The following is a 14,037-nucleotide window of genomic DNA, read 5'->3' as shown; positions in this document are numbered from 1 at the left end:
AGAGAGGATCCATAATTTTTGTCCAATTGCCAAAGCTGTAGGCAGCTAAGAAGTCTGACTCAGTGCCATGTGTGCAGAAAGTATAGTTACTTTTTTCATGATCCTGAATATAGAACTACTTCAAATCGACAAGACAATGCTTTAAACAGTGAATATTTGTTCTATATATGTTCAAATCAATAATATGCTTATTCATACTAATACAAATATGGAGATGAGGAAGAAACGGTCATTGGTTAAGGTAAATGTCAGGTTGAAAAATCAATAACCTTCCTTCAGGAATGTCTAGTATAGATGTTTACTATATGGATATTACACATGTTATTTTTATCCATGGGAATACTTAGTATTTTTTGATAGATCAAGAAAATGCTCTGTTTTGTGAAGTGGCTATGAAACATTTTGGAAACATTTCTGGGTTATCAAATTACAACTGAATTTGCTTTCATATGTTTGAGAATACTTGAGGCCAATTCTTTGTAATTTTATTTACAAGTTATAGAAAAAAATATGCAAATTTTATTCATTATGTTATTGAGGCTCTCCCCAAAATATCCCAGGGTGTGACAGTCACTAATGCCCTGTGTCCTCCTGGACTCACTAATTAATCAGCTCTGACTGCTCCAGCTGTGGCTGCATTTGAAGCAAGATCCCAGCAAAAGATCACATACACATAATGCATTAATTGTTCTCTATTATTGCTTTTACGATTTAAATAAGCCTTAAATAAATAATGATTTATTTAAAATCATTAAAACTAGGAGATAAATATATGTGTGTGTGTATGTATATACATTGATTGGCATTTTTTTTCATTTTTAAAAACAATAATTTATTTCTCTTAATTGGAGGCTAATTACTTCACAATATTGTAGTGGTTTTTGCCATACAGTTCAGTAGTGTTAAGTATATTCACTTTGTTGTGCAACCAAGGCACTAAGTTTTAAAAATACCTCCCTGGATGATTTTATTTTTTAAATTTATTTTTTAATATAAATTTATTTATTTTAATTGGAGGTTAATTACAATATTGTATTGGTTTTGCCATACATTAACATGAATCCACCACAGGTATACATGTGGTCCCCATCCTGAAACCCCCCCCCGCCCTCCCTCCCCATACCATCCCTCTGGGTCGTCTCAGTGCACCAGCCCCAAGCATCCAGTATCATGTATCAAACCTGGACTGGCGATTCATTTCATATATGATATTATACAAGTTTCAATGCCATTCTCCCAAATCATCCCACCTTCTCCCTCTCCCACAGAGTACAAAAGACTGTTCCATACATCTGTGTCTCTTTGCTGTCTCGTATACAGGGTTATTGTTACCATCTTTCTAAATTCCATATATATGCGTTAGTATACTGTATTGGTGCTTTTCTTTCTGGCTTACTTCACTCTGTATAATAGGCTCCAGTTTCATCCACCTCATTAGAACTGATTCAAATGTATTCTTTTTAATGGCTGAGTAATACTCCATTGTGTATGTGTACCACAGCTTTCTTATCCATTCATCTGCTGATGGACATCTAGGTTTTTATCATGTCCTGGCTATTATAAACAGTGTATCGATGAACACTGGGGTACACGTGTCTCTTTCAATTCTGGTTGGCATTTATATAAGGATAAGAGCATCTTTGTTTAGTCCACTATTTTCCTGAAGGAAATAATAGTCACTTTATACCAGCATGCTGCTGCTGTTGCTGCTACTGCTAAGTCGTTTCAGTCATGTCCGACTCTGTGCGATCCCACAGATGGCAGCCCACCAGGCTCCCCCATCCCTGGGATTCTCCAGGCAAGAACACTGGAGTGGGTTGCCATTTCCTTCTCCAATGCATGAAAGTGAAAAGTGAAGTCGCTCAGTCATGTCCCGTGTCCGACTCTTCCAGACCCCATGGACTGCAGCCTACCAGGCTCCTCTGTCCATGGGAGTTTCCAGGCAAGAGTACTGGAGTGGCAGCCATTGCCTTCTCCAATACCAACATGAATTAAGCATGAATTAAGCTTTAATCAACATGTAGTTGTTTCAGTGATGTGGCACCATCAAGATATGCTTTAGAAGAAACAAAGAAAGCAAAACTTTACAGGTTGGAGAGAAATATCTTTTAGTTACCCTGACCTTTTTTATGACCTTTTTTGTTATTCTTTCACACCTCTGAAATATTAATCCTGTAAATGAAAAAAAAAAGTGTCCTTCACTGAGTTTTTAATATGAAATATGATTTTTGAATATGATTATGAAAAGCCATGTTTCATGTTCAAGGAATTTCTAGATAACTTGTCAAGGACACTGACATAATAAAATACTTAAATATAACCTAGATATAACGGATTTTGATGAAGGGAAATCCAGACCTCCAAAAATAGGGAAAAATCTTGAGTGAGAGAGGTCCTGGCAGGTGGTTATCTTCTGCCTTTAGCAATCAGAGTCAAGAGAAAACATTCAGAATGGCCAATCCTAGTACTGATAAAATTATGAATTAGTAGGAAGTTATTCTAGCTGGAGAAAGAGTGAGTTGGAAGGGCCCATCTGAGAACCTCCCAATGTGGGTGTGGATTGCCTCACAGGGTGTGTCATATTTAGGCTTTCCATGGGGGATTTGGAATCTTTTCAGTAGCAAACTCCTAACTTCTCTGATAGATATTGCTAGTTTACTAATTAGTATTTATGAGTTACCTCTGTGTGTACTGGGCTCTTAGCCAACTTTTTGGTGATACTAATTAATTAAAATTAAATTGAACGATGTAGAAAATGCTTTAGAGCCAAATATAGCTACATAAATTGTGTGTGAAGCTTTGTTCTAGAAAATTCAGTTCAGTGCAGTTCAGTTCACTCAGTCGTGTCTGACTCTTTGTGACCCCATGGACTGCAGCATGCCAGGCCTCCCTGCCTATCACCAACTCCCAGAGTTTATTCAAACTCATGTCCATTGAGTCGGTGATGCCATCCAACCATCTCGTCCTTTGTTGTATCTTTCTCCTCCTGCTTTCAATCTTTCCCAGGATCAGGGTCTTTTCAGATGAGTCAGTTCTTTGCATCAGGTTGCCAAAATATTAGAGTTTCAGCTTCAGTATCAGTCCTTCCAATGAATATTCAGGACTGATTTCCTTTAGGATGCACTGTTTGGATCTCCTTGCAGTCCACGGGATTCTCAAGAGTCTTCTCCAACACCACAGTTTAAAAACTTCAATTCTTTGGCGCTCAGCTTTCTTTATAGTCCAGTTCTCACATCTATACATGACTACTGGAAAACCCATAGCTTTGACTAGACAGACCTTTAATATGCTAGGTTGGTCATAACTTTTCTTTCAAGGAGCAAACGTCTTTTAATTTCATGGTTGCTGTCACCATCTGCAGTGATTTTGGAGCTCTATTTGCCATGAAGGCATGGGACCAGATGCCATGATCTTAGTTTTAAGTCAACTTTTTCACTGTCCTCTTTTACTTTCATCAAGAGATTCTTTAGTTCTTCGCTTTCTGCCATAAGGGTTTTTTCATCTGCATATCTGAGGTTATCTAAATTATCTCATGGAGAAGGAAATGGCAACCCACTCCAGTACTCTTGCCTGGAAAATCCCATGGACAGAAGAGCCTGGTAGGCTACAGTCCATGGGGTCGCCAAGAGTCAGACACAACTGAGCGACTTCACTTTCACTTTTCACTTTCATGCATTGGAGAAGGAAATGGAAACCCACTCCAGTGTTCTTGCCTGGAGAGTCCCAGGGACGGGGGAGCCTGGTGGGCTGCCATTTATTGGGTCACACAGAGTTGGTCACGGCTGAAGTGACTTAGCAGCAGCAGCAGCAGCAGATTATCTCAGGTTATCTAAAAAGTTAGAGGTCTACAAATGTCAATGTTAAATCTGTTGTTAATAAATGTCATTAAAATTATGAACTCTGTAAGTCAATATGACTCATAGTCTCTTAAGTTAAAAGTTTCTTTCTCAGTTTTCAGTGTTCCTCATTTCTTGTGTATCACACATCATGGGACTAAGGGACTTTTAAGAGCAAGTTGGTTAAACTCTTTAACTCTCCAATGAGAAAGAAATATGGAAGGAGGTGGAATGAAATGTGTCATTTTCAGAGAGCATTAGGTCATGGGGTTGTTGGATTTTGCCTTCTCTGACATTGAGACCCTAGACTCTAGTAACTAAATCCTACAGGAAATGTACATAGATTTTTTAATAATACCAGGTTTGACCATCATTAAATTTCAACATAGTGTTTGGCCAGAGGCTATGTGTCCATCTTTCAGGGATATGACAAAAGTTTTTAGCATTCCATGAAGTCATAGGGGTTTGAAGTTAAGTCTAAATGAGTTCTATGGTCAGAACCAAGAGTGACAACCTCTAATGCTACATTATCTGAATTATCTGAAATGTCAAGTGATTTTTTGTTGTTATTGTTGTTATGTACTTATTCTGAATTGATATATGTAAAGACCACATTTTATTTTTTTAAGACAAGGAGATTTTGAACCTCTGGGCACTGAATTTGTATCTTATATTGTTTACCATCAACTCACTAGTTTTCATTTACTGTCTTTTGTGTGTTCCAACTTTCTAATGATTACTGGTAATTACCAAAACTTGGGGAAGAGCAAACATGGAAAGTACGTTCTCTGGATGTTGATATAGTTGCATCACTAAATATGTTTGGCAGAATTCCCAGAGATGGGCGTGCATAATTGATCTAAAAAATAAGTAGCATCATCCTCTGGAAGTGGGCATTTTTCTCTCAGTTTTAGTTGGATTTTTCCACATTTGAATTTTATTAATACTTCAATAATTTTTATTAAGTTCTTACTCTCTGCCACGCAATAAATATTTATGCCCTCATAGTTTACATAATAATAAATTTCAGAGATTAAAAATGGTAGGGAATTTAGAATTTTTCTAAAAATTTTTATTAATTTTCTCAAAAGAATCTATTAGATGTGTGGTCTATTATGACTTGACCTGTTTTGCCAGTTCCTTCCCTTCACAAATCACTATCATTTTCCTCCTCTGATTGCAGGAAGGTTATGTCTTTAATATTATCTTCTACTTTGATTTATTCTGAGTTAGAAATGTTTTAAAAAAAATGTAGCTCGTAGTCACTTGGCCAATATTCAATAAAAATGTCAATTCTTCCTTGTAATTAATTCCTCACCCTCTGTCACAAAAAATGTATTTTTCTTTAATGATCAGAGAAAGTACATAGGATACAACTCTTTGAAAAAGGAATAAGTCAGTGAACTCTCTATGAGGCCAGGAGGAAACCAGAGGCTTTGTCTTCCTAAAGATAAAGGTGATATAATGTTGGGGAATTGAGTAAAGCAACTTGATCTTTTGTTTACAAATGTCAAGTATAAATTCTGCAAGATCTTGAGATATTCTTGGCCAATATGTTTGTCTTTTTTTTAAACAAAGAACATTGATAATTTGAAGAGTTAACAAAGACAGGAATACCCATAGTGCTAAACCTCACAAAGCTTGCAGTATAATTATAAATTTTACAAAAATATTGATTGACATAAAGTGGTAGGTAATACAAATTAAAAGACAGAAAAAAATAAATGCTTACATGTAAAAGCTATAATTGCCAATACTTGGCCTTCATCTTCATTATTCTAAATAGTGTGAGGTATCCAAACATACATAAACGAATTAAATATAGCTCCTATCCTTAAGTAGAACATAGTATGATTGGTTAAAGCAGGTATAAATCTATAGCTAAAATCATGGCCCTACAAATCATTATAAACACAGCTTGTGACAAATAATTATACGTTCTCATAAAATTATCATAATAGCCCTATAGAATAAATACTATTTATTATAAATCGTGGACTACACTGCTAGGAATCTATACACTTTCCCCTTTCATGCCACCTTCTATGTGATGGAAAACTAGTGTTCTAAGCCAATTTCAGGAACCATATTCCCTTATTTTACAGCCTCTCTTGACATATGATTGACTATAACTAAATTCTGGACAATGGTATGTAACTGAAAACCTGCCAACAAGAGTGAGAGAAGTCTTGAAAAGCTTTGCTTCTTGCTAAGGGGACAGAGCCATACTATGTTAATGTGTAATCTGTATATGAAAGCAGCCATCCTATGACCATGAAAGAACAAAAATGAGGACAAAATCCAATCACTAAGCGTGGTAGAGAAGAAACAGTGAAAGAGGTTGCATTCCTACTGGCAATACAGAGCAGCAAACAGAGCAAACAACTGCAGCAAACAATTTCAAAGATTCCTGGTGAGAAAAATTCACCTATATCTTTAAGCAGCTGTTAGTTAAACACTCTGTACCTTAGAGCTAAACATATTTCTAATCAACAAAAATTTATCTTACCGGTAGTATGTGTTTACTGAGACCATGAGACCTTAAGTGAAGGACATAAGACCTGAATTGACTCGAAAATTCATGCTTATGTGTTGAACTAAAAAAAAAAAAGAAAGAAAGTAGAGGAACAAATTGTTATGTTTAGTACAGCATATCAAGAAAGGATCCCTAGAGATAATATGGTGTGTGGACGATCTTATAGCAAAAGGACAGTGCTCATTTTTAGAATGTTTTCAGTGTAAGATGTATAGTAAGTATTTAAGATGTATAGTAAGGCTCAGTATTTGCCAATCCAACAGATTTTAGAAAAGTCTTTACTAAGATTTGAGAGGATATACTAGAAATGGTAGAGATGCATAATTTGTCTAAGTTCAATTTGCCAAAAGCAAACTTATTATTCTTAATGAATATCCAAGCATTTTTAAAAATTTAGATGAAAGTTTGGCTTGCTTTACAACCATACCTGGAGAGTCAGGCGAATGGCATCTTTCACCCTTTTTTTTTTTTGGTCAGAAACATACATTATCATGCAGAAAATTTATATGGATTCTTCACAGGGCAAGCCCTGGTGAAGCTGAGCTTTGGTTTACTGATGACTGTGTTCTGTGATGACCATTTAGCTTGCCTGTTCCTATTATTTCATGTTTAAAAACAGATGGGCAAGTATAATATGAAACAAGTAAAATATAATGTTCAAACCATAAAAAATTGGACTGCATGGCCTCAGAGGCCATGTTCATCTTGAATCTGGGTGGATCTCTGAATTTTCTTTGTGCTTAAATGAGCTCTGCTGATGTAGTTACTGAGAGACATTTATTATTTGAGACATTGTGTCTGAAGTTTGAAGGAGAATACGTTTGGTTTTTTACTCCTTTCCTCTTCCATTAAGACTTTTTGGTTTATTTTTTTGTTGTTGTTTTCTCACTTTTCTTTTTGGGCTTTTATATGGTAGAGTGTGATTTCCAGAATGCTTTTTCTTTTTCTATATTCAAATAATTTAATCTTTATCACCAGTATAACAACACTTTTTAATGTATATGCATGTATTTTCTATACTTTTATTTCCTAAACTAAAATTTTGAGTTCCAAAGAAATGTATTCAATAAAACAGATGAGTATAAATTTAAAGCATAAAATTAGGAGTTGGGGAATTATGAGTGACGAGAAGGGAATAAAATGTAGATGTGAAAACCTGTATTTCTAAAAAGTTCTTAAAATGAGCTATGAAAATTGTCCATAGATACCATTTACTGAGTGCTTACTCTGTACCAGGCATTACATTATACCATCCACTTTACACCTTTCTCCCCCAAAACACACACAAGTAGTCTGGATACAAAGAACTGGTTCACTAGTAGTTTCAAGAAGTGCTTGAACACTGAACCTATCACAGTTAATTTGCTTCATATAACCAGTTTATTTCAATTTAATCATGACTTAGAATCACATATGATCCTCTTCTTAGAGATATTAAGCTGATGAAAATGTACTGTTAAGTGGCATACATTTTATTTTCTTTCTTCTTTCTTTTGTTCTTTCTATCTACGTAGCTACCTATCTACCTTATATAAAAATTTGTACAGTAGGACTCTGAATCTGATTTCACTAAGGCTAAAAAAGATTGCTTAGGTTCACTTCAGTTCAGTTCAGTCACTTAGTCATGTCCGACTCTTTGTGACCCCATGGACTGCAACATGCCAGGCCTCCCTGTCCATCACCAACTCCCAGAATTTACCCAAACTCATGGCCATCGAGTCAGTGATACCATCCAACCATCTCATCATCTGTTGTCCCCTTCTCCTCCTGCCTTCAACCTTTCCCAGCATCAGGGTCTTTTCAAATGAGTCAGCTCTTTGCATCAGGTGGCCAAAGCATTGGAGTTTCATCTTCAACATCAGTCCTTCCAATGAACACTCAAGACTGATTTCCTTCAGGATGGACTGGTTGGATCTCCTTGCAGTCCAAGGGACTCTCAAGAGTCTTCTCCAACAACACAGTTCAAAAGCATCAATTCTTCAGCACTCAACTTTCTTTATACTCCAACTCTCACATCCATACATGACCACTGGAAAAATCATAGCCTGACTAGATGGAACTTTGTTGGCAAAGTAATGTCTCTGCTTTTGAATATGCTGTCTAGGTTGATCATAACTTTCCTTCCAAGGAGTAAGCGTCTTTTAATTTCATGGCTGCAGTCACCATCTGTAGTGATTTTGGAGCCCAAAAAACATAAAGTCAGCCACTATTTCCACTGTTTCCCCATCTATTTGCCATGAAGTGATGGGACTGGATGCCATGATCTTCGTTTTCTGAATGTTGAGCTTTCAGCCAACTATTTCACTCTCCTCTTTCACTTTCATCAAGAAGCTCTTTAGTTCCTCTTCACTTTCTGCCATAAGGCTGGTGTCATCTGCATATCTGAGGTTATTGATATTTCTCCCAGCAATCTTGATTTCATTTTGTGCTACTTCCAGCCCAGTGTTTCTCATGATGTAGTCTGCATATATGTTAAATAAGCAGGGTGACAATATACAGTCTTGACGTACTCCTTTTCCTATTTGGAACCAGTCTGTTGTTCCATGTCAAGTTCTAACTCTTGCTTCCTGACCTGCATACAGATTTCTCAAGAGGCAGGTCAGGTGGTCTGGTAGTCCCATCTCTTGAAGAATTTTCCACAGTTTATGGTGATCCAAATAGTCAAAGTCTTTGGCATGGTCAATAAAACAGAAATAAATGTTTTTCTGGGATTCTCTTGCTTTTATGATGATCCAGCAGATGTTGGCACTTGATCTCTGGTTCTCTGCCTGTTGCTTAGGTTATTCAGTGTCTTTTGTGTCTCTTTACACATTTTAAGACTTTTTATGGTTATTCTAGTTCTGTAAAAAATGCTATTGGTAGTTTGATAGGGATTGCTGCACTGAAATCTGTACATTGCCTTGGATAGTACAGTGATTTTCACAATATTGCTTCTCTCAAACCAAGAATGTGGTATATCTTTCCATATGTTTGTATTGTCTTCAGTTTCTTTTATCAGCATCTTACAGTTTTTGGGAGTACGGGTCTTTTGTCTTCTTAGGTATCTACAGCAAATTTCAAGTACACAAGACTGTACAGTGAACTACAGTCAACATGCTATGTAGCAGATCCTCAGAATTTATTCATCTTATAATTGAAAGTTTATACCCTTTTACCAAACTCTCCCCTTTCCCTATCCTCATCCCTGGGAACCACCATTCTACTCTCTATTAGTTGGAGCTTTTGTTTTTAGCTTCCCTGGTGGCTCAGATGGTAAAAGCGTCTGCCTACAATGCAGGAGACCCGGGTTCGATCCCTGGGTTGGGAAGATCCCTAGAAAAAGAAATGGCAACCCACTCCAGTATTCTTGCCTTGAAAATCCCATAGATGGAGGAACCTGGTAGGCTACAGTCCATGGGGTTGCAAAGAGTCAGACATGACTGAGCGACTTCACTTCACTTCATATATATTTTTAATTGGAGGCTAATTACTTTATAATACTGTATTAGTTTTGCCATACATTAATATAAATCCGCCACGGGTGTACACGTGTTTCCCATCCTGAACCCCCTTCCCACCTCCTTCCCCATACCATCCCTCTGGGTCATCCCAATGCACCAGCCCCAAGCATGCTGTATCCTGCATCAAACCTGGACTGGCGATTCATTTCTTATATGATATCACACATGTTTCAATGCCATTCTCCCAAATCATCCCATCCCTTCCCTCTCCCACAGAGTCCAAAAGACTGTTCTATACATTTGTGTCTCTTTTGCTGTCTTGCATACAGGGTTACCATTACCATCTTTCTAAATTCCATATATGTGTGTTAGTATACTGTATTGGTGTTTTTCTTTCTGGATTACTTCACTCTGTATAATAGGCTCCAGTTTCATCCACCTCATTAGAACTGATTCAAATGCATTCTTTTTAATGGCTGAGTAATACTCCACTGTGTATACGTACCACAGCTTTCTTATCCATTCATCTCCTCATGGACATCTAGGTTGCTTCCATGTCCTGGCTATTATAAACAGTGCTGCGATGAACATTGGGGTACACGTGTCTTTTGTTTTTAGATTCCTCATTTATAAATCGTATCATACAGTATTTATCTGTCTCTCTCTGGCTTATTTTTTTACATTCTTATTTCAGTAATGGTAATACTATTTTCTTTATCAAAGTTTTGAAAACAGTAGCATTATTCTTCTAATATTTTACTTTAAAACTTTTTCATTATACATCCTTTGCATTTCACCATAGTTTTATAATAAGCTGATAAATTTTTGAATCAAAACTCTACTGAGATTTTAATTAAGACTGCCCTGAACTATGATCTAAGAATTTACAGTTTTAATCAGGTTTGGAAATTCTTTCAACCAAATAGTAACAACCTGTGTCCTGAGAAACCTGTGTGGGAGTCAAGAAGCAACAGTTAGAACCCTGTATGGAACAACTGACTGGTTCAAAACTGAGGAGTACGATAAGGCTGTTTATTTTGTACCCTGTTTATTTAACTTACATGCAGAACACATCATGCGAAATGCCAGGATGGATGAGTTACAAGCTGGAATCAAGACTGTCAGGAAAAATATCAATAACCTCAGATATGTGGATGATACCACTGTAATGGCAGAAAGCCAAGAGGAACTAAAGAGCCTCTTGATGAGGGTAAAGGAGGAGAGTGAAAGAGCCAGCTTAAAACTCAATATTAAAAAAAAAAAAAAAAAACTAAAATCATGGCATCTAGTCCCATCACTTCCTGAGAAATAGAATGGAAAAAAGTTTAAGCAGGGACAGATTTCCTCCTCTTGGGCTCTAAAATCACAGTAGTTGGTGACTGCAGCCATGAAATGAGATCAAAGAGGATATGATCAAAAAAATTATGATCAAAGAGGATAGTGTTTAGTGTGTAGCCATACAAAGAACTGGAAGCAGAAGCAAAAGCCTTATTTTCATCCATGAATTGCAGGGAAAACAAGCAAACCAAATCAAAGGAAAATTAAAAGACTAATACTGCTCAAAGTACCATTTGGTATTCTCTGAACTCTGCTAAGCCGAGACGAACTTATGCTTCCAGTTCTTTTTACTTATCACATAGCAGCATTTTTATTCCTTTAGAACAGCATGAAATGAAGCGACAACACTCTTAAGAGAATTGCCTGCATGCTTTTCTAAAATCTTAAATGAAACACTACTTAGATTTTCAGATGTCCTGGGAATATTTCCAACTGTTTCTCCATATTTCTACCTGCTCCAATCAATACTCTATTATGCACAATGATTTTGTACAACTCTCAGCCATGAAATTCTATGACTAGGTTTCCCATCCTCTTGCATCATTAGACAAGAATCTCTTTACACAATTTACCAGAAAACTTCACGCAAAAAGTTCTTTGGATTACAGTAAATTAAGCCAATATTGCTAGCTTTGTCTGATATTAACTTTAATATAATGCAATTCCCACCATCACTATACATCATCAGGGACTTCTTTTAAATTAGTCAAGCTTGTTTAAGGAGAGGCCCTTGGTAGGTTTGAATATGTTTTGATATGGTCAGTTTGCCTGGACGGCATCTAGGAAATCAGGTGAAATAATATTAAAAACCAACTAAGGTGGATCACAATAAACTGTGGAAAATTCTGAAAGAGATGGGAATACCAGACCACCTGGCCTGCATCCTGAGAAAGCAGTGTGCAGGTCAGGAAGCAACAGTTAGAACTGGACATGGAACAACAGACTGGTTCCAAATAGGAAAAGGAGTACATCAAGACTGTATATTGTCACCCTGCTTATTTAACTTATATGCAGAGTATATCATGAGAAACGCTGGACTGGAAGAAACACAAGCTGGAATCAAGACTGCCGGGAGAAATATCAATAACCTCAGATATACAGATGACACCACCCTTATGGCAGAAACTGAAGAGGAACTAAATAACCTCTTGATAAAGTGAAAGAAGAGAGTGAAAAAGTTGGCTTAAAGCTCAACGTTCAGAAAATGAAGATCATGGCATCTGGTCCCATCACTTCATGGGAAATAGATGGGGAAACAGTAGAAACAGTGTCAGACTTTATTTTGGGGGGCTCCAAAATAACTGCAGATGGTGACAGCAGCCATGAAATTAAAAGACGCTTACTCCTTGGAAGGAGGGTTATGACCAACCTAGATAGCATATTCAAAAGCAGAGACATTACTTTGCCAACAAAGGTCCGTCTAGTCAAGGCTATGGTTTTTCCTGTGGCCACGTATGGATGTGAGAGTTGGACTGTGAAGAAAGCTGAGCGCTGAAGAATTGATACTTTTGAACTGTGGTGCTGGAGAAGACTCTTGAGAGTTCCTTGGACTGCAAGGAGATTCAACCAGTCCATTCCGAAGGAGATCAGCCCTGGGATTTCTTTGGAAGGAATAATGCTAAAGCTGAAACTCCAGTACTTTGGCCACCTCATACGAAGAGTTGACTCACTGGAAAAGACTCTGATGCTGGGAGCGATTGGGGGCAGGAGAAGGGGATGACAAAGGATGAGATGCCTGGATGGCATCACCGACTTGATGGACGTGAGTCTGAGTGAACTCAGGGAGTGGATGATGGACAGGGAGGCCTGGCTTGCTGCAGTTCATGGGGTAGCAAAGAGTTGGACACAACTGAGTGACTGAACTGAAGGTTTTAATATTATTAATTTATTTAATTTTAAAATTAATTATTTTATTATATTATATTCATTTATAATATATATTATATTATATTTATTATATTATAATATTATAATAATAATTATAGTAAATTATAATAATAATTTAATATTATTAAAAACTAATAATAACTGTTTATTATTAAGTGAGAAAGTGATGAAGAACTGTTCTTTGTTTTATGAAAAATTATTCATTGGATTTAATGTATTTCATAGAATTGTGGAGACAGAAAATATTTTTATTTCAAAATAATTATCTCCAATATACTAAAAGTTACAATTACCTCACAAATAGTATTATCATATGCAATGTTTCTTTACTGAAAATTTAAATTGAATCTTAATAAAGGGTTTGTGGAAATTTACAAAAAGACATATACAGTAGAACTTATAAAACAGAAAATAAATTGTACAGGCAATATAAGGGAGTGATTATCTGGAAAACTAGGCTCATATAGTTATTACCTTTGAGCATTAACTTTATCTTTTTTTCAAATCTAGGTTAAATAAGGAATAAACATATATATATAAATATAGGTGCACATATATAAAATATTTTTATTATATATTAAATATTTCATGTTACACATGGATATGTTATTTATATATATTAAACTTTCTCATTATAATTATTATAACTGGAATTTATATGTTAATACGGTTTTTAAAAAATTTTTAATTGGGGTATAGTTGCTTTACAATGCTGTGTTAGTTTCTGCTGTACAACAATGTGAATCAGCTAGCCCCTCTTTTTAGGATTTCCTTCCTATTTAGGTCACCACATTGAGTAGATTTCTCTATTCTATACAGTAGGTTCTCATTATGTTGCTTAATATGTTAATATTTGATCTGAGCACAGTCAGATCATTACCCTCTCATTTTACTTCTCACAACAAATCTGTGAGTTATAAATATTCATGTCCCCTATTTTGTAGGCAAGAAAATGTAGCTTTAAAATAGTTCATCAAAAGTCACACAGCTTGTGTATGTC

The 14,037-nt window shown here is 36.2% G+C and overlaps 1 non-coding gene across 1 annotated transcript; it reads left to right on the top strand.

Moving 5' to 3' along the window:
• The first annotated feature begins 9,606 nt into the window (after nt 1-9,606).
• Nucleotides 9,607-9,679, top strand: TRNAC-ACA (transfer RNA cysteine (anticodon ACA)). Its single transcript has one exon. It is a non-coding gene; the product is annotated as a tRNA-Cys (tRNA).
• Nucleotides 9,680-14,037: the final 4,358 nt, after the last annotated feature.

Source organism: Bos taurus, chromosome 29, assembly GCF_002263795.3.
Source record: "Bos taurus isolate L1 Dominette 01449 registration number 42190680 breed Hereford chromosome 29, ARS-UCD2.0, whole genome shotgun sequence".
NCBI lineage: Eukaryota > Metazoa > Chordata > Mammalia > Artiodactyla > Bovidae > Bos > Bos taurus.
This window is presented reverse-complemented; position numbering and strand designations above follow the sequence as displayed.